We start from the raw sequence: 20,524 nt of genomic DNA on the forward strand, positions 1-20,524 counted from the left end.
TCTGGAGATGCACGTGGGGTCTTGGCCATGGCTCTGGTTTGGGGTTTTGTTGCTGAGGATGAGATGTGTAGGGGTCTCGGTCTCCCACGGTGGCCACAGGAGCGTGGGGATTCACTGACAGCGGGGCTGTGGCAGTCGGAGAAGGACAGGAGGAGCCCACCAAGAAGCCAAGCACCAGGTGACTCCTTTAGGGCAAGCTGAAGTGGTCTCTGTTGATCCAGTTGAAGATCTCCCTGCTCATTGCAGAGGGGTTGGACCAGATGATCTTTAAAGGTCCCTTCCAACCCAAACCATTCTATGATAACTGTAATGAAACTCCTGGGTCCCTAAATTCAGGTTTCTGCTCTCAAGCTGAATCCTACCCATAGCATCATTGCCTGGGCAGAAGCAACAGCTTCATGGTGAAGGTGAAGTTCAGGACTGTAACCTGGGCTGCTCCCAGCATGGTCCTAAATCTCAGCAGCTGCTGACCGCTGCGTTGGCGTGGGAGATGCTCGCTGTCACCCTGCCGTTCCCCTAGCCCGGTGGCTAATTTTAGACTGTGGCAGGGCAGTGGTCAGTACGTGGCCCTGGGTGCCATCACAGCATTTTAAACAGAGAAGAGCCGCCATCGTGGCAGCTGAGCCCGGCAAGCTCCAGCACCGGCTGCTCCTATCGTGGCTGGCAAGTTCGTTCACAGCCTCTCACGGCAGTGCGTGACGAACAGCTTGCTTCCCTCGGCCTGGAAGCGAGCAGAAAACCCGCGCTGGCGCCGGCCCAAGACAGAAGCTATGGGAATCCTCCTCGACAGCATGACAGCAAACGCTTGTGTTGAGCGAGGCCAGTGCCGGGAGGCTCTCGCCTGACAAGCCCACGGCGAAACCCATCCCGTTGCAGGAAGAGCTTGCCTTGGGCTGCGAGGTTTTTTGCACCTGTGTGACTAAGCGCGCTGGAAAGCACCTTCGGTGCATGCCAGGGTGGTGGAAATTGGGCTGCCAGCAAACAAACATGCCGGTGCGTGTCCTGCTGTGCTTTGAGGAGGTGGGTAGCACCTGGTGGAGGTAGGCAAGGGGACTGTGCCCTCTCCTCAGTTTCCCTAAAAGGCTGACAAACACCTCCAAGGAAAGGTCAGCCACATTTAGGTGGAGCCTCGTATGGGTGAAGGGTGCTTCTCAAGGGTTCCCAGGTACCTGTAGCCCCAGAGCTGAAGCCCCCTGTCTTGGGATGCTCAGCCCTTGCCTAATTCAAGTTGTGCCATGCAAACATGACCTGGGAGAGCCAACAGGAGCAAGATCCACGTGCCTGTTCCTCTTGCACAGCTTCTCGGCATGGTCTTGCCTGGGGTGAAGTGGCCGCGGGGGTGGGAGCAGCAGTCCCTCAGGCAGGAGTTCGGAGCAGCTTGACCATTCTCCACAGAGCAACCATGGCAAGCGGCCCACGTTTCACAAGTGGGGTTTTCCCATCAGGCTCTCCAGCTGCTATAAATAACAGGAAATGTTTTGTCGTTTTCTGCTCCGGAGAAGGTCAGGAGCTGGATTCTGTGGTTTTTGGAGCATTAATGAGGTCAGAGATTTATGTGGTATACCCAGAAATCCCCCGGGACAGCCTGCCTGGGGCCATTTGGTTCCTTGAATGGAGAAGTCTTGAATGCCAGCCTTTGACAAAGTTACCTTAGCCACCCTTTATGAGATGTCAGGTCCTGCTAAATCCTTCACGTGCTCTTCATCTCTGAGGCCAGATGTTAGTGCTTGGATTGCTGCAGAACCCGCTCACAAGAGGTTTGAGCCATCCTCTCTCTACGGTAGGAAAAGCTTCTACCCTGGATGCCAGGACAGACACAGGGACACCAGCCACTGTTTGTGCGAGCTCGCTGGGACCTCATCTTGCAGCTTCCCTGACTCATCAGCACTTGGTATTCTGCTCATGATGGGCAAAGTCCTAAAATTTCCTTTTTGCCTCTCCATCAAGGAAGACTGGTCCTTCCTGAATCTCCCCCAGGATCTGTGGACCAGCAGTTTGACTCCTGGGTGGTTGATCTCTGATGGCAAGACCATTGCATTTACCAGTGTGCTCCTGCCACAGGGGAACAAGAATCCACAAGAAATGGTGGAAGACTTTAAGCAGCCCTCAGAGCAAACTGATTTTCTAGCTTTCATTCAAATTAGAGTATTTGCCTTGCAGTATACCCCCAAACCAAAACTCAGTCAAGCTTGAGGTGAAACTGCCTGTGCAGTGCTCCGCCATCTCCATTATTAGGGTGTGCTCCTTGTGCTTGTCTCCTTCAGCCATTAGGATCCTACCAAAGCTCTGGTTCTTCAAGGTTGCTGTCCTCCATCCTTACAGCTAGGACTTCGGTCCACACAATGGTGCCAAGGAGCGGTTGGACAGGTCCGAAGGCATAAGAATGGTCTCAGTAGAAACGTAAAAATAACCTATTTCCAGTGCAATTGATGTATGCACACCAAGGCTGGGAGTTATCCTACCATACCTCTTAAATTAGGGAGGTGACTGCCCCTAGCTCCCACCATAATTAGTACAAGGCATGGGGAGATGATACCTCCAGAAGTTGGTTTGCTCCACAGACATGGCAACTGCCCTTTCACTCTCTGTTAATTAGAGAGAGAATAAAGTGCAAAGGCTGAAGGGTGCTTGTCTGGGTCTAGCTGGCGTGGAAGAAAGTCATGCATACCTTCTCTGGCTGGTGGCAGCCATGGATGTCCGTTGGGGTCGTATTATTTCTCATTGGGCATCCCCATCTTCTCTCCTCATGGTTTACCTGGCTTGTGCTTACAGCAGGATGGAAACCCAACAAATCAAGTGCAAAGATCCAGCCCCAAGAGTTTGCTCAGACATCTCGACAGCTTTCCTGGGTCATGGAGAGCCGCAAGCATCAGATCCGTGCTGCCTGTCGCCCCAGCAGCTGCGCAGGGAGGAGGCAGAGCTGCTGTCTGCCGCCTCTCCCGTTTCCCCAGCAGATGCAGGAATGATTTCATGTCCGCTTCCCCGGCCCCGAGCGCCCAGCACCAGGATTAACCACCAGTCAGACCCTTCCACCACCTCCAAATAAATCTAACCTCAGGCAATCCCCACTCAGAGGGTCCCGGCATTCCCCTCTTGCAGAATAAGGATTAAAAATAGATTCTCGCCTTGCACCTGCCCCTCCGAAGTTGTGACTCTGTTTTTATTTTTACAGCCCAGATTTCCTGGTGGTTGGCTCCTCTCCTGGGGCAGAGAGGACAGGGACAAATAGAAAAATTACCCATCTCAGGAGTGCAAAGAAGGTAGGCGGCGTGGAAAGTGCTCCTGTACGCAAGGGTTGGAAGGAACCTTTCCCACCCTAACTTCTCCTTCCTATAACCTGGTGCTTCGAAACCAAGGCAAAAATGCAGCTCCAGGGATGGTCCTTTGGAAAAAATAGCATCTTTTGATCCTGTTTGCATTTTTTTTAGACGTTCCTTCAAGGGACAGGAGGGCGGCAAAAAATTGAAAATGGAATTGTGTGTTTGTGAGTGTTATATCTGTCTCTAAGGGGGTTTTTTTGGGTCTAAGTTAGTATCCCCTGCGCAGATCTCTGAAGCGGTGAAGGAAGTCTGCCTCGGCCCCGATTAAATGGTTTCAGTGCAGCTGAATTATTTTTTGTAAAAGCCTGTCTGTTTATATTTCATAAGCTTATTTTAAAACGCCATGTGTACACAAGAGCAGGCTTATTTTTAAGGCAGAATAGCCCGCTGTGTCCTTACCTGACTTAAGTGTCAAGGAAGCAGCTTTTTTTTTTAACTTTTTACAAGTGCACTTTAAAATAAAATACTGGTTTGCTGCACGGCAGTGAATCTGCCCAAGAGAAGGTCAGGGCAAGGTCTTATTTTCCGACTGTAAAAAGCTATTTTGCTTGTTTACGGAGCTTCCTCTTGCCAGCCGTCATTTTAGGTTCATCTGTTAATGACAACTATAGGTAAAAAAACCCCTCATTTCTGTCCCCCAGAGTCATGGCAAGCCTGCATGGCCAAAATCCCAAACTAGCCAGGCTTCCCAGCGAGTGGCGGTTGGGAACTTTCCGTCGGTAAAGCAGGGTTTGCTGGGTGACCCTTTCAGGCCAGGTCTTGGCAAGGTTTGTGGCTTCAAATCCCTCAGGGAAATATATGAGAAAGCTTTTCGAGGCTGGGGGGGGGGAATCTTGTCATTTTCTGCTTCCCCCGAGGGAAGGATTTTATTCTTGGTTTTAACCATCTGAACTAGCAATGCACCAGCCCGGTGGCTGGAAGGTGAGGAGCAACTCATGGTGGTGAAGAAAGGCTGTAGGTGGATGTTGAAGTATGGTGAGTTGTTAAATACGGACCTTAACAGCAGGACAGGGAGGGTGCTAAGTTTACACGAGAGCAAAGTGAAACTTTTGACTGTAGGACCACAAGGGACAAAAAGCCCATACGTGTTTTTATGCTTATGCTTTGAGATATTTTTCGGCTTCCAGCAAGCTTCTGTGAAGCACATGGGCTCATTGGGTACGAAGATGAAGTCCTAGGAGGTAGGGAGGTGAGCAGATGCCATCTGTACTCAGGAAAGAGCGGAAGCAGATGTGGTGTGAGGGATAGTTCTCCATCCAGCAGAGCTGTAAACCAAAGCCCTGACCACTGATGGTTATTTAAAGACTCCCGCGACGCTTCCTGCGATGGGAAGGTGCTTGGCCTATGTTCAGGCTGAGCGACTGCTCTCTGCAAAGCCAAATAAACAGCAGCCACTTGAACTTTCCACCTTGTGGGCTCGGCCGAATGCCTCGTCCCCAGGCCATGGCCAGGCGCTGCGCCTTGGACGGGCTTTGTGGACAAGTGTCCGTGGAGAATTCAGGGTGATGACAGCGTTTTGGGGTTAAGGGGTGCTTTTCCCATTGCATGAAGGACCCCAAGGGGAGAGTTTGGTGCTGCTTGGAGCTGAGAGAGGGCATCTGGGGAAGGGAGGTCTGTGTCTCCAGGATGGGCTGGGATGCCCTACGTGTGGGTCCGTGTCCTTTGGTGACCTTGGGCAGGGCAAAGAGAGAGGAAATTATATCCTTTAACGCTAGACCTGTACTTTAGGTGCTAAATTTCCTGAGTGGAGCACAATCAAAGCAGCCAGGACCAGGAATGCCATCCGTCCATCAAGGCCGACCAGGGATGCGTGAGTGTGGTGACCGTCTCATCTGCAGGAGCCATGGCATGAACGCTGAGATGCCCATGGTGATGCTTCATCTGTTGGGGAGGTTGGAGGTGGTCACTTCCAATCTCAAGCCTTCTGTGGCAGGCACTGTGACATGTCAGGCGCTCACCTGTACGTATTTTCGTGCTTTTGCTGAGTTGTATTTAACGTGGTGCATGTCTCTCCCTGCTTCTGACCCTTCCCCGGTGACCTGAAATGTTTCAGCAACTCACATGAACCCTGCAATGGATGCTTCTTCCTCGCATCCAGCAGCAGCCCCTCAGCCTGGGAACTTTTGCAAGACTTGGCAGCGGGGCCGTTGCAGGAGTATTTCACACAGGACCCAAAAATATTGCTGTCGGTGCAGCGTCGGTCAGCCTGAACGCAGGGTCAGGTCCCTAAGAAATCAGACTGTTGACGAACAAACTTGAGCGTATTCAAATGTTTCGTCTGATTTTCTTGGACTGCAAAGTTTCCAAGGGAGCCAAAAAGCTGGCTGCTCTTCTTGTTGACTTTGCAGACCAGAAGTACAGCCGGGTTCAGTGAAATAAGGAAGCTTGAATTCTTGTATTGGTGTAGCAGAGGGGAAAAAAGCTCAATTTGGAAAAGCTCAAATGTCCACTTTAGAGATAAAAATAAAAGTCCAAGGTGGTGTGATCCGGCTCTGCTGCCTGCTCTCTGCCTGCACTCAGCATCAAGGGTGATCGCTTGGGCACGGGGCAGCCCACAATATCTAGCCCCAGGACCAAAATCCTCGCTTTAAATCCCTTTGAATTTCCAGCAAAGAAGCAAATCCAGGGACATTTCTCCCGATCGAGGTCAACGAGCTGGGTCCATGCAGGCGTTGGGAAGAGCAGGTCCAAGCCGTGCCGGTACGCAGCGGTGCTGAGCCGAGCTGAGAGCGCAGGAGACGTCAGGCAGGAGCTGAGCATCGTTTTAAACTGCGAGTGAACTCTGAAGTGACAGTGAACTTGTAACAAGCAAGCCCACATTTCGGGCCGGGCTGGCTGTGAATCAGCTCTGGAAAATGAAAGATGAAACTTTCTGACTTCAGTTCAAGTTATGAACTTATAAACTCTCAATTATCTGGTTTAATGGACGCAAGCCAGAGACAAACATTTTTCGAGGCGAGCATTTGGGACAGTTTCCTGAAAACGAACTTGTTGAAAAAGGCGTGATTTGGAGACTAAAGGTTTGACTCAAAATCTGGTATTTCAAAGCTGGGTTAATTCCATGTGAAGATATCTTGCTGTGGATCCCAGAGCTGCTCTTGAGCTTCCTCCATCCCTTTGTTGCTCTTTGCTAAAATGTAGGGGCATGATAAATCACTTCCAAAAATGAAAGTGGAAAAAATTACCACATTTAAGCCCATCTGAATGATAGCAAACGTGCAAAAAGCTTTTGCACAGGACAGCTACGTAAACTTACTCCTTTCCCCCGAAACAACAAGCCCAGGCTGGCAGTGAACTATGGACAAGTGGGGGCCAACGGGGCAGCCTGGCTTTGCTATGTCATGGCACAGCTTTGGGATGGGGGTTACAATAGGGATGTCCCACATGTGGGTGCAGTTTTTGTCAGTACTGCAGGGGGGGTTTTTTGCAGATGCTATTCCAGAATCAGGCTTTTTTTACTCTGTTTCCCTTTAAAATACTGATTTCTTTTCTCTGGTGCTTTAAAGATGGCTGTATATTCCCCAAAACTGTCTTCAGGCATTAAGAAAATCAGAATACATGCCTGAAGCTCTGCTAGGGATAAAAACACAGAAGAGGCATCACGCATGCAGCTGGGCAGCAGTTCCTCCCACGAGCTGCTAAAATTGGCATCTACTAAAGTTAGCGGAGATTTCATTGAGCTCTTGTTTGTTTTATTGAAGTGGACAGGTCAAGGACCAGGGTTTTATCAGCACCATGGCATCAAAGGGATGCACCCGCAGTTCCGGCTGCTGGGAATCATCCCCGTCCTTGGGGCTGTGGCCGCAAGCCATGAGGATGGCCGGGATGTGCTGCTGGTGAGGAGTTGGTGGTGCTGTCACCAGCTTCAGAGGCAGCAGTGCCCACAATGATACTTCTGCCCAGCTCCTGCCTGTGGTTGTCCCAGAGTTAATCATTGAATCATAGATTCTTTAAGGTTGGAAAAGACCTCTAGGATCATCAAGTCCAACTGTCAACCCAACACCACCGTATCTACTCGACCATGTCCCAAAGTGCCATGTCTACACGCTTTTTGAACTCCTCCAGGGATGGTGACTCCACCGTCTCTCTGGGGAGCCTGTTTCAATGTCTGACCACCCTTTCAGTGAAGAAATTTTTCCTAATATCCAACCTAAACCTCCCCTGGAGCAATTTGAGGCCGTTTCCTCTTGTCCTATCACTTGTTGCTTGGGAGAAGAGACCAACACCCACGAGATTAACCAAAATCTCCTATTCCTACCCCTATGCAAGATTCGTGCTGGTCTCCTGGGAGCAGATTTGGGGCAGGTGCCCATCTGCAGTTGAGTTTTAGGTGAAGGCTTCATGGATACATCCATCCAAATGGAGTCACCACAGTCGTGCAGGCTAGCAGAGGCTCAGCTGGGACAGCTGCCAGGTCCAGTGTCACAGGAGAGATCCATCTGCGTTTCCAGACCCTGCAGGGAAACCTCTTGGCAAAGTCCCCGAAGTCCTTCAGGTGCCACAAGTAGTGCTCAAGGGACATCCTTCTGCTGTGTTTCTAGTAAATGCCTGCCCAGGGCGTGCTAATGAGAGGATGTGCTCCATCTGTTTGACGAACGACACTTACGGGAGATCTGGAAATGGGACGGGGGTGTTTTATTGACCAGCTGATAAAGGAAAGTGCTGGGGAAATTCCTGCCTGTTCCCTGTTCACACCGTGCCTCAGCGTTTAATTACAGTGCTCATTTAGCAGCTCTTGGCTGTCCATCCCTGTCCCCGTGCTGCCCACGGAACCGTGCCAGTACAGCTGCCTGTTTGCAGGGAGATGGGGTGGGAGTGGATCCAGCTGAAAAATCAACTTTTTTTTATCCATATATAATTCCCCCCCCCCCCCCCCCCCCCCCCCCAAGGCAGAATCAGTTGCTGGGTGCCTTCGCCAAGGCACCCATCGACATCTCGACGCTCTCGTGCCGGCAGGGCTGAGCCAAGCCCAAGCTGACAGTGCTGGAGGGGATGAGCCCTGTGGCTGGAGGTGACATCTTTGGTGCCCCTTGTCTCTGCTCCCTTGGGCTGGACCACAGTGGGACAGCCCTCCCCTGGGCTGATTTTGCTGTTGGTTGTCTTCTGCAATGCCAAATTTAGTTGTGAAACGCCAAAACATCCTTTGTGCTGGCTGCTGCGAGTACTCTGTGCACAGCTCCTGTAGGGTGCTGTAGTGTGTTTTTTCTGCAAAGATGGTACAAGTTTCAGCATGGAACCAGGTATATTAATAGGACTGCCCTCATTTGGCTGCTTCTCCATACCGCAGGAGCTTATAATGAGGGAATTGATTGAGCCCTAAGTCAGCACTGGGTGTTTCTGCACCTCTACAAGGTCTCCGTAGATTTTCCTTGACGTTGCATTTTCTGTTTGCTGCAGCCTGGCGCTTTAGGAAGCAGCATGAAGAACAGAAAAACCCTCCCTGGGGTGTAGCCGCAACAGGCAGGATTGGGAATGGCTGTCTGCCTCCCTCCCCAAGCTGGAACCATCTTGTGCGCCCCTGGGAGTGGAGAGGTGGGGACCGCTCTGGCCAGATCTCAAAGCAAGTATTTAACCCGGCAGACCAAGCCGCTCCTGACAGCCTCTGTTTCTGGCAGACCATGAACACCCAGGGTAGGTCCTGTGGCTTCCCTATGGAGCCTGTACGTGTGGGAGCACCCACCGCCGCTGAGCAAGGAGTGCAGGGCAGGGATGGGTGATGCCATGCACAGTGGGGCCGGAGAGAAGAAGGGACAATAATGGGGCAGCCTGGGTTGTAGGCATGGTCCAGTTCTTCTCATGGTACATGCAACCGGGAACGTTGAGGGGATGCTGCCCTGCACTCTTGCCACCGACTGTGATGCCCCGTGGTGAGGCAGGGCTGGTCCCACCAGCTTTTCAGAGCCTGGCGCAGCAGCTCAGTCTCCAGCGGGATGGTTGGAGCATCACTGGGGATGAGGCTTCCTGGGTTTACCTCTCCCTTGGGTCTTGTACAAAGAGCCTTGCCTCTGCACAGCAGCTTTGGTTTTTTTGATTGTTATTAGGGTTGATTATTCATTCACCTTCTTCGCCTTTTCCCCCACCAAGAGGCAGAGCACGTGCATGTGCATCTCAAAAAACATTAGCCTCAGTAGTTGGCTGCTGGCTTCATCCTAAATGATGAATTTGGGGTTGTGGCTTAATTTATCCAGGAAAACACACATTTGCTTTCAGCTTAGTTAGAGCCTACTCCAGCGCAGCAAGGGTGGCCGGGAAATGCCACCCACGCCGGGGTGTCAAAACGCCTCTAAAACCATCCGGGAGCCGAGCAGAGCCAGAGCAGCTTGCGTGTCTCCAGGCCATTAAAGCTTACCCCTGGGGCTGGGGAGGATGTGCAGAGCGCGGATGAAATGCCGCGTCCTGCCTGTCCCGTCGCTTCTGGATCCGGCCGTAGGAGCTGGGGAAGTTTTCCTGCTGAGCAGGGTGGGGAGGTTTCACATCTCAGCCTTTATTTAATTTTCAGCTGATAAAAGCGTTGCTTCCCTGCCTGGCACGTCTGAGCAGCCAGCACGTTCAAACTCTTCCCTTTCTGCAGGGAATTTGCAAATTTGCATTTCCCTAAAGGCAGCACCGGTTTTATGCAAATATCCCGATGAAAGAAAGTCAAAGCCAAAGTGTGCTCATGAGTAAGCATTCCTGGGCATTTCTTCAGCAGTCAGATGTTTTCTTCCAAACCTTTCAGCGTTTTGGGGAGAAGCAGCACGGCGTTGCCAGCTGTGGGCTCCTCTGTCCCGAAAAGCGCTGGGCAATGACCACTTCACCTCCACGTTGTCCCAAAAGCGTTATCAGTCTGGAAAGGTGCTTTGGGGTTGCAGTATCCCGCTGTTTGATTTGCTTTTCCTGGGTGTACCGTCCCCATGGGACGCGGCATCTCCACTTATTGCGGTGTTCACGTGATGTTCCGCCGCGGCACTGTAGGCAGGATGGGTTTCCTCCTCTTCCTGCCATTCCCCTGAGGATGTGGTCCTTCTCCTTCAATGATCTCCAGAATCACCTGGGCACAGGCCATCAGAGCAAGCTGTGCTGTGCTGCATGACCTTCTTGCTTTCCCTGCAGGGACAAGGAGAGCAGTGAGCAGCAGCATCCCACAGCAGCTCTGACATCCGTGTTCGGAGCAAGCTTTTTGCTGATGTAAGTCATTGCAATTTCTCTTTCTGAGATGCCAGGGCATTTGCTGCATTTTATAAAGCCACTGCTGGAAATCCTTCCTGTGAATGACAGGAATATGATTAGATGACTCTGTTAATCTTACGTATCAAAAGACAGTTCATTTAAGTGACAAGAAGCACCGGGATCTCAATTCCTTTTTTAGATGGTTTTGCCTCAAACAGTGGCTGGGAGCAGCCCTGGCATGCCAGAGCATCACTGTGTTGTAAATGAGAATGTGATTTAAAACGTGCTCGTATGGAGCACCAGTAGCCTGATTTCTGCTTCTGGTTTGCAGCCCAGAAGGAGACTGGCTTGATTGAAATGGAGGAGCCCATTTTTGCAGTCTGAGACCACACCTGAAGTTGCGGCACTGTAGGACTCTGGTCCTAAGGAGTTTTCAGCCTGTTTTCCTACTGCTCAAGAGAGTCCTGTTCCAGCAAGGTTTTTTAATCTCTTGATTAATCTTGAATCCAGTTTGAACCCCAGTCAATGAAGAGGCAAGCTGGGAGCTGAGTGGAAGCCAATGTGGAGAATCTGTGAACCCTGGGGAAGGACCACGGTGGTTCTGCCCGGCTACCCTGGCCATCAGGCAGTCACAGAATCAGAGAATGTTTTGGGATGGAAAGGACCTTTAAAGGTCGTCTAGCTCAGCCCCCCTGCCACAGGCAGGGACATCTTTTGCTAAATCAGGTTGCTTAAAGCCCCATCCAACCTGACCTGGAGTGCTTCCAAGGATGGGGCATCCACAGCTTCTCTGGGAAACCTGTTCCAGTGCCTCACCGCGCTCATCATAACAAATTTCTTCCTTATGTTCAATCTAAACCTAACCTCTTTCAATTTAACGCCCTTGCCTCTTGTCTTACCACTACAGGCCCTAGTAAAGTCCCTCTCAAGCTTTCTTATAAGCTCTCTTTATATATTGAAAGGCTGCAATAAGGTCTCCCCAGAGCCTTCTCTTTGGGATGAACAACCTCAACTCTCAGCCTGTCTTCATAGGAGAGGTATTCCAGCCCTCTGATCATCTTTGTGGCCTGCTATAACAGCTCCATGTCTTTCTTGTGCTGGGATTCCCAGAGCTGGAGACCTCCAGGTGGGGTCTCGAGAGAGTGATGGAAAGGGGCAGAATCACCTCCCTCAACCTGCTGGCCACACTTCTTATGCAGCCCAGGATGCGATTGGTTTTCTGGGCTGCAGTTGTACATTGCCGGCTCATGTCCCGTTTTTCACCCACCAGTATTCCCAAGTCATCCTTCTCCGCAGGGCTGCTCTCAATCCATTCATGATAGTGGGGATTGCCCCGACCCACGTGCAGGACCTTGCACTTGGCGTTGTTGTGCTTCATGAGGTTTGCATGGGCCCATTCCTCAAGCCTGTCCGAGATCCGTCTGGGTGGCATCCCTTCCCTCTGGGGTATCAACCGCACCACTCAGCTTGGTGTCATCTCCGTAGTCACTGAGGGTGCACTCGATCCCTCTGTCTGTGTAGTTAATAAAGTTTTTGAACAGTACCAGTCCTGATACGGACCCTTGCCCAACCCTACTTGTTACTGATCTCCATTTGGACTTCGAGCTGTTGACTGCAGGTCTTTGGATGTGATTGCCCCAACCAATTCCTTATCTATCAAATAGTCCATCCATCAAACCCATCTCTCTCCAAGGCCCTGATGGCCACTGATTCCTGAGCTGGAGGAAGAGCCGCAGCCACATCCTCGCCTTTTTATGCCCCCGTGAGCCCAGCTGCCAGATGCACTTCCAGGGGGCTTTGAGTTTCAGGAGCTCCCTAGTTTGCAGACCCTGAGCAACCCAAGCTCTGCTCTGGCTGAATCTCGGTCCTCTAAAACGATGCTCGATCCTCCCTTCTCCTCCTTCCAGTTTGGTCCCCCATCTCCCATGTTGACAGGGTGTGAATCGGGCTGAGGACAAGGGGCAATGCTTTACACACCGGGCAGGCTCTGCACAGCGAGTGGAGACACTGATGTCCCACCAGCAGGAGTGGCTGCAACTTGGAATTTCATCCCCTTTGATCTTTTAATTGAAAGAAAACCACATTTATGTGTTCTGCAAGCTCTCGGAGGCGGGGGACACCTCTCGGCACCTGCCAGCACAGCATCTCTTGGTGCTGGCTTTTTGCGCAACAGCAGCGGCAGCTCAGACCAAAGGATTTTGTCCCTGTTGCTGGCGGTGGCCAGGTGCAGGGTGGGTTAGCAGAGGGTACAGGATCAGGCCATGCCCACAGCTGTGCATCCAAAACTGACAGCTTGGAGGTACCTGCCTTTGTCCCTAGAGCTTTGTCAACGTGTTGCCTTTGCAAAGCAGTGGTCCCGTGGCAACCAAGGAGCTGTGCCGTGGCTTTTTGCTGGAGCTAAGGAGGTTTCCGGAAGGGATTTGCAGGGAAGACCTTCTCTGCAGGACCTGGGCTCAGTGGGATGAGCCAGGAACTTGGCGTACCGGTGGTCTGCAGCATGCCTGGGCACCATCAGACCTTGCAGCATCCCACGCAGGAGCAGGGCATTTTCCCATCTCCTTTCGCTTGCTCCACAGCTTTTAATTATCCTGGCTGACACCCATCATGTTTCCCCTGGCATCTCTCCATATTATTAGTAGCTCTTGGGGAGGCACTTACCTGCATGCAGCATCTCTGTCCCATCCTACTGGAAAGGGGACGGCTCTAGAAGGGCTAGTTTCTGCTGAGAGGTGACAGCAGTCAGGGCCAGTGAGGACAAGGAGGAGCCATCCCAGGTTTTTCCAGGCAGCACTGTCCTCATGGGCTGGTGGCTACCTTCAGAAGTGCTTCAGTGCCCACTACGAGAGAGAGGGCTGGTGGTCTTGCTGCACCCCAGCAGCCTGTCACAATATGTGTGGCCCTGTCTCCGTGGGGTGAAATGTGTAGACCCAATACTGGGGAGCAAGGGTGAGATGGTTTGGCAGGACAACCCCTGAGACCACAGGGTCTGGATGGTGGAGGAAGCTCAAGGGCACACAAACCCCATCTCAGCCTGATGCCATTGACTTGGAAGAGCTGCCTTTCTCCAGAGCTTGGCTTCTCTGGTCAATGCTGGCTATAGTGTGATACCACCAGAGAAGACCTTTCCGTGGAGCCCATCAGAGGCAGAGCATGTTTTCTTCTCTCCCATGTTGCCATCCCCAGCATGTCATGGAGCAGGGTGTACTTTCAACACTATCTGCAGGTCGAAATCCACCTGTTGGGTAGATTGAGTCCCCTGGTGCTCCCTTCTTCGTCAACAAATGTCCATCAAAGCCACCACGGCCAGCTGACATTGGGGGTTGTGCAAGACACACCGATGACGCAGAGAAGGCTGCCAGTGCCCTTTGGTCAGGGCTGCTGTTGGCTTGGTGAGGAGGTAGGACCTGGCAGGATAGGGACATCTTCACATCAGGATGCCATCACTGAGTGGGGACATCCAAAATAGCAAAGTTCAGGTCCGGTGGAAAATGAGGCAGTTGAAGACCAGGGGCCAAAACACCAGTGCTGGGGTAGGCAGTGGAAAAACTAAACACAGGCTGCACCTCTCCCAAAAATAGCTTCCCTGGCACGGGCTCAAGCTGTGCTTGGAAGGGGAGGTCACAACAGCCACCCCATGCCCTTCCTGGGGAGCTGCTGCTGCCCATGCTCCTGATGCTTCCCCCATAAGAGGCATCGTTCCCAACCCCCCTACACATTTTGCCGTTCAGACACCTGCCACGAGTATTAAATTCGCTCAAAATGCTGCGAGAAACCACAAGAAAAGATCAGCAGATGTTCAGCCGCACCAGAGATTCAGGGTGGGAGAGGCACGTGGTGGTGGCAGTTGTTGGGGGGGGGGGACCACTGGTGTCGGTTTGCCCCCCTATGTTTGTTTTGGGGTGAGGATGCTGCTTCAGGATTTTTTTCTTTCTGAGGATGATCTTAGACAAGGCAGGAAGCCTGGAAACGCCCCATCGGATGCAGAATTCTTTTTTTTTTTTTTTTTTTTTTTTTCTCCTCCCTGATTCCTCTGGCCAAAAGAAATCCCTGAAGGATGGGAGCAAGCTAGCTCCCAGCATTTGGGGTGCCCGACTTCCCTGTGCATCCGGTGCCAAAGCAGGGGGACCAGCCATCCCCAACCAACCGAGCCTTTCACCCCCCCCAAAAAAACCCCTTCAGGGTGCACCCTCTGCAGATCTGGGAGGCAGCCAGCCCAAAGCCTGCTATTACTTTTCCCCGTGGAGTTGGCCTCTCTTCCGCCCCCCTCTTTTTTTTTCCCTTCAAATCCAAGCCAGGAAAAGCCTCTGACGTCGGCACCGTGGCTGCGGGCTCCTCGTGGCTGCTGGGGGAAGGCGGTGGAGGGGGATATCCTGGATCATAAAAGTAGGATCTTGCTGCAGGCAGGGTTGCTGCCGGCTGCCCGTGAGTCTTCTGCTGCCGGGGACAGGGTGGGAGGGACGGGCAGGGGTCTGCATTTGGCTTGGGGGGGGGTCCTTTTCCCCCCCAGTGCTGAACGTTTGGTACCTTTTTTGTGTTTTTACGAGCTGCTCACAGCAGCTAAATCTCTTACGGTGCAAGAAGGCATTTGGTAAAAAAAAAATGCCATCCTTGTACACCCCAAATTCGGGCTGCTTGCGGGGGGGGTTGCACGTGGGGGTAAAACCTGAATTCACAGCTGAAGGGTTCTTCAAGGATGCCTGGAGCGTCTCGCGTTACCGCTGGAGCATTGCTCCTCATGTTCTGGATGGGAGAGGCAGCCCCGGCACCGGTGGCCATCGCGGATATCCTCACATGGGCATGGGGTCCGTGTCCCAGCAGGGTTGAGGACCGGTACCAAAGTGGGTGAGAGGGAAAAACAACTCCTGACGGGCTGTTTTAGGCACTTTCCATTCTGTGCCTCAGCCTCTCTTCAAAGAAGAAAGGTGCGAATAAAAGATAAAAAGAGGTCGATCATGTTATTGGGGCCTCTGGTGCGTTCTTGGCTTGCACAGCACTGGGAAGACTCTGCTCTTCTTTTTATCTGGCTGGCTCACTGTCTCCTCTTCTCCATTCCTCCCTTGTTCTTGGTCTCCCGATTGCCTCCTGCTTGTGAATCTCCGTGTCGACATCATGCCGACATCTTTCCCCGCTGCCTAAATATCACCAAATTCCTTAAATCTGACCGGGGCTATAGAATCAGGGGCTGTACGACTCTTTTCTGCCTGTTTATGCGGGAGCCAGCATTTGCTGAGCACTGAAAAGGATGTGGAGGAAGACACATGAACTAGTTTATCTTGCAGATGGGTTTCGGTGGGCTGCCGAGAGCTCCCCGTCAGTCTCCCTCTGCGCCCGTGCAGTTATAATCTTCTTTCTTGCTGTTCTGTTCAGAAAACGTCCCCTGCGGCAAAGAAACAAACAAAAAAACAACCCCTCGGAGGAAAAACTCCACGACGTTCTCCCAGCAGACAGTACCGGGCAGTGCTCCATTCCCGGCGGCAGATACCCCGCAGCCGCCGCCGCCTCCCTACAGTGTCCAGCACAGCTTTTCCAGGACGTCCCTGTCTGCTCTTTCCAGCCCTGCACCTGGAGCAGGACGTGCTGGTGGCCGCTTGCGCCTCTGCCCCCAGACACCAACTGCTGCGGGGTGTTTTGTTTCCGTCGCTCTCCTCCCGGATCTTTCCTGTTTCCTTCTGCGCAGATCTAGCCGGAGGAAATCTTAGTGTGTTGGCTTTCCTCTGGCTGGACCCCGGCTGTGGTGACGGGCTGGGGACAACACCATGGCTTTCCATGTCCTGGGATGTGACCTCCCTGGTACTGGTGCCGGTGGTGGCAGTGGTGGTGCTGCTGATGGCAGTGGTTGCAGCGGTGGTGCTGATGGTGGTGGTGATGGTGGTGGTGGCAGTGGTTGCAGTGGTGGTGCTCATGGCGGTGGTTGCAGTGGTGGTGATGGTGCTGGTGGTGATGGTGCTGGTGGCAGTGGTTGCAGTGGTAGTGCTGCTGGTGACAGCGGTTGCAGTGGTGGTGGTGATGGTGGTGGTGATGGTGGCAGTGGTTGCAGTGGTGGTGCTGATGGTGGTGGTGGCAGTGGTTGCAGTGGTGGTGCTGATGGTGACAGTGGTTGCAGTGGTGGTGCTGATGGTGGTGGTGGCAGTGGTTGCAGTGGTGGTGCTGATGGTGACAGTGGTTGCAGTGGTGGTGCTGATGGTGGTGGTGCTGGTGGTGGTAGGTCTCCTGCATGTGGCCAAGCGTGATAGACTCACTGTGGTCACATGTGGCAGTGGTAGATGTGTACAAAACTACTACATGGGAATAACTGGGACCACTCAGAAGCTTGCACGCAGTTTTCAGGGCGATGGAAATGCTCGTTGTGGAGGTGGGTTTGGGAGCAGGGAGAGCAGGACATGGTCAGCCATAAGGGGAAAGGGCGGGTCGATATCTTGCTACATGGGCTGAAACCAGGAGAGAGGTCGAACAAATGTAACACAGATGGGTGTTCTGTTAGGTTTTTCTGAAGGTGAACTTTGAACGTGAGATGTGCTCACTCGGGACATGATAGCTCTATTTATATACGGGTAAGACACAGACTGGTTGGGTGAGTAAGAGCCTTTGTTCCAAGTCCCGCTGCTAAAGCCCACGTGGAGCGACAGTTTGGCTCTGCAAAGCTTCCTCTTCCTCTGCTTGAGGAGTTGCTACGCTTGGGAAAACCTGACTTCACCAGCTGCGTCCCGCTAGCCCGAGTACCAGCAGCGTAGCCGTCAGGTCTGGCATCTGCTCACCGGTCCAGCCAAACCCTTCCGTTGACTGCAGCGAGGGAGCCCTGGCCTTTACTTTGCCTCGGGGTGCTGGGAGGAAGAGCAGCCCCATCCCTGGACAGTTGGGAGGCCAAAGTGTGTATAACGGAGCCACTGGTCCATTTGCAATATTCCATATTGCACAGGAATAATTAGGAGAGCCCCGTGATGCCTTCCGCTTTGGGGTGCAGGCAGGGAGGTGATGGCTCAGTGGTCCCCATCCCCCAGAGCAGCATCCTCATTGCTCTTGCCATGCCAGAGTGCATTCACCCTGGATCCTCACCAGGCTCTTGACTGCAAAACTTCTTGTGGAAGAACCGGAAACTTCCACAGTCGTGGCGAAAAACATCATTGTGGCTTATGGTATGTCTGTCTTTTGGGGGGCTTTGCAAGGAACAAGCCCGCCGTGTCACACAGCTCCGGCTGGAAAATGAACGCTTGTACAAATTCAAAGGCAAACATTACCGGTGAAGCTTTAAGATGAGCTTGCAGATGTTGGGGTGGCAGTGATGGGTACATTGCAGGTCGATGGTCTCCAGCCTTCCCTGGCCTTGGGCATGGCAGGGGGACAGTGGCAGCAGGGTACCCAGCTCCTCCGCTCATTCGTGCTGGATTTCCTTCGTGGGGCTTCACTCCGATGGGTTTGAGCCTGAAATGCCAGTACTGCGCCGCTGAGCATCTTCATCCAGGGCTTGCTTACTGCATCCTCACATGCTTCATCTAGATCCAGATCCCCTGTAGCGCTCGAATCGGAAGGATATTTATTCACTTGGCAGATTATTAAAATTAGCCGAAATACCCTTTTCTGCATTGCTCTGCCATGCTTACTATGGTGATCAGCATCACAGCCCGCAGAGCTGGGGATGATTTGCGATTGAATATCCATTAGGGATTTATCGGTTTCGGGGCCGAATTGCCGGGACGTGCAATTGCCGAAATACTTGAAACGCTTCCACTGGAGATAAGACCTTGTGGGAAAGGAGCACTCGCTGTTCTCCTACGCAAATGGTTCCCAGTGAACCTCCGTTACTGGCAGCCAGTACACCCAAGCCTATAAAAAATGATATCCAGAGCACCGATGGAGCATGAACCGTCGGATGACGATGGGGACCAAGCTACCGCTCCCGGTGTGCAGTGCTGGTGCTGGTGCTCGCAGCGGCCGCCAGTCCCAGGGGGTTGCTCAGCGGGTGGATTTAATTAATGGACATGATTAAACACGGACATGGTTTGTATCAACGCAACCCTGCAGCTGGTTAAAATGGGGTACGAGGTTGTTTGGAAGGGGAGTTACTTCTTGCTGCTTTTCTTTGTGTACTGCAAGCGCCTCTCCCAAAAGTGCATCGAGACCGAAGGGGCAGGAGGCAAGACTTAGTTAAATGAGGCGGAAGCTGAGAGATCCAAGAGCTGAAGGTGTTAAAAGGAAAAGCAGAAGATCCTCAGGTCCTTTGCGTCAGAGAAATTGGGTTTGCAAGGGGATGATCTGGGGCAATACCTGCTTTCCAGCAGCTCTTCCCTTTCAGCAGGCATCTGTGGCTGCCCATCCCTCCCACCTCCCCTCCCTTCGGACGGTTTTCACCTCTTGTTTTCCTCGAAGCGAATGGAGAAGGAAGGAAGAAGTTTGCTGAGGGGGTTGCCAGCAGGTTTTTCTTGGGAAACATTCACTCGATGGGTCGCTGGCTCTTTTTGTGGCCGTGCTGGCCCGCAGCTCAGCACCTGGACCTGTAGGAGCCACGTAGCCAAAACCAGCTCAAAATTACCCTCCAGAAATACCATTTCTTACCCGGGCACCGTGTGCTCATCTCAAGGGGGAGCAAACCCTACAAACGAAGCGATGGGTGGGAACATCACTGGAAAAGCATGTTAAGCCCAGGGGGAGAGCACGTTTCCCGTCCTGTCTTGCGGGATCATTGCAAGGTTTGAGCAAAGATCCCAGCTGCCGTGGTCCAGCTGGGGAGGGTGAGCTGCTCCAGGGGGATCAGCAACACCTTGGGGCTGAGCTGTTCTGAATCAGACCCAAAATGCTGCCAGGAAGCGGCTCTCACCTTTCCCCCCCATCCCCCAGCCAAGCTTCCAGCCTCCATCAGCTGCTAAAATCTAATTTTCTCGATGGGGGCTGGAAAATCCCCCTCCGGGACGTCGCGCTTGTCCCTACAGCCTGGACTGGGTTTGAACTTCACAGAGCATCCTTGCAGGATGAATTTAGTTTTCTTCAGCACCCTCAAGAAAAGAAAAAAAACAAACCCCAACGCACCCTGACCAAAGGAGCGCACGGGTCGACACCGCTCGGCTGTGGGTCACCGTCACAAACCACAGAGCTGGCTCCATCCCATCTCTTCCCGGCTCTGGGGTGGCTTTACCCGATTCTTTTACAGGGCAAAAAAAACCCAACGAATAAACGGGTCAGGAGTGATGTGATGCGGTTGACAAAGGGGTTCGGGGTGAATTGGGACTGGGGAGGAAGGGGACACGTCAGGGTCTGTGGTGGAGCTGGGGATGGCTCAGTGCTGAAATCCCCTTGAGTTTTGGCCCTTTCCCAGCTCCTAGCCCCCCCTCTCAGCTCCTTTCCAAAATCCTGGCTGTAAAACCATGGGCGCAGAGATGCGCTGTGTGCCGGGGCAGCGCCACAGCTTGCGTGTGCTGCCAATAATAAATAATTAGTGTCCAGCCAGCGGGAAAGTCCCCGATTTTAGCAGCCGAGCTGGGCGCATTCAGGAGAGCAGCCCCGCTTCCACCTGTACCTCGCCTGGCTTTTTTTTTATTCCCCTTTGCTATTTGATTTTTTCATTCCCGGGGACCGCTGGCGAAGCGGGAGCCAGCGGGTGGGTTGTAAATGATGCTCAGGCCTGGAGGAGCCCAGCGACGGCACCCGGGCAGTGTGATGAGCTGGTCGGTGCTCAGCGCACCTCCCTGCTCCCACCTTGTCTTGTTGCATTGGGATAAAACAAACCGAAGGGGAAAGTTTCTGGGTGCTGGGACATCAGGAGGAGAAGCGAGAGGGTGCATGCCAGCCCAGCTCGGGTTACTTATGTGCTTATAGTCTATTTTGAGGCTCCGGCCACGAGGAGTTAAGCAGCCGCTGACCCAGGGAAGGGACCAGCTTCAAAACAAGAGTCTGGCGTGGAGTGACGCGGGGAAGCACCGGGTTTCCCTCGGCTCCGAGAGGAGCTGGCAGCACCGTCGCCTCCCTGCTCGACCCATCCTCTCTTGGGTTTTGGCATTTCCACAGTTGGAATTGATTTTCTTTTTTAATTTTTCCCATTGCCATCCTTGAAGGCGAAGATGCTC

At 52.7% G+C, this 20,524-nt stretch overlaps 1 protein-coding gene across 2 annotated transcripts in view; it reads left to right on the plus strand.

The window, feature by feature from the left end:
* The window catches only part of PTP4A3 (protein tyrosine phosphatase 4A3), a 48,504-nt gene that overhangs the window by 13,753 nt on the left and 14,227 nt on the right, over positions 1-20,524 (plus strand). The window lies entirely within an intron of this gene.

The sequence above is a fragment of the Balearica regulorum genome, chromosome 2 (genome assembly GCF_011004875.1).
Source record: "Balearica regulorum gibbericeps isolate bBalReg1 chromosome 2, bBalReg1.pri, whole genome shotgun sequence".
Lineage (NCBI taxonomy): Eukaryota > Metazoa > Chordata > Aves > Gruiformes > Gruidae > Balearica > Balearica regulorum.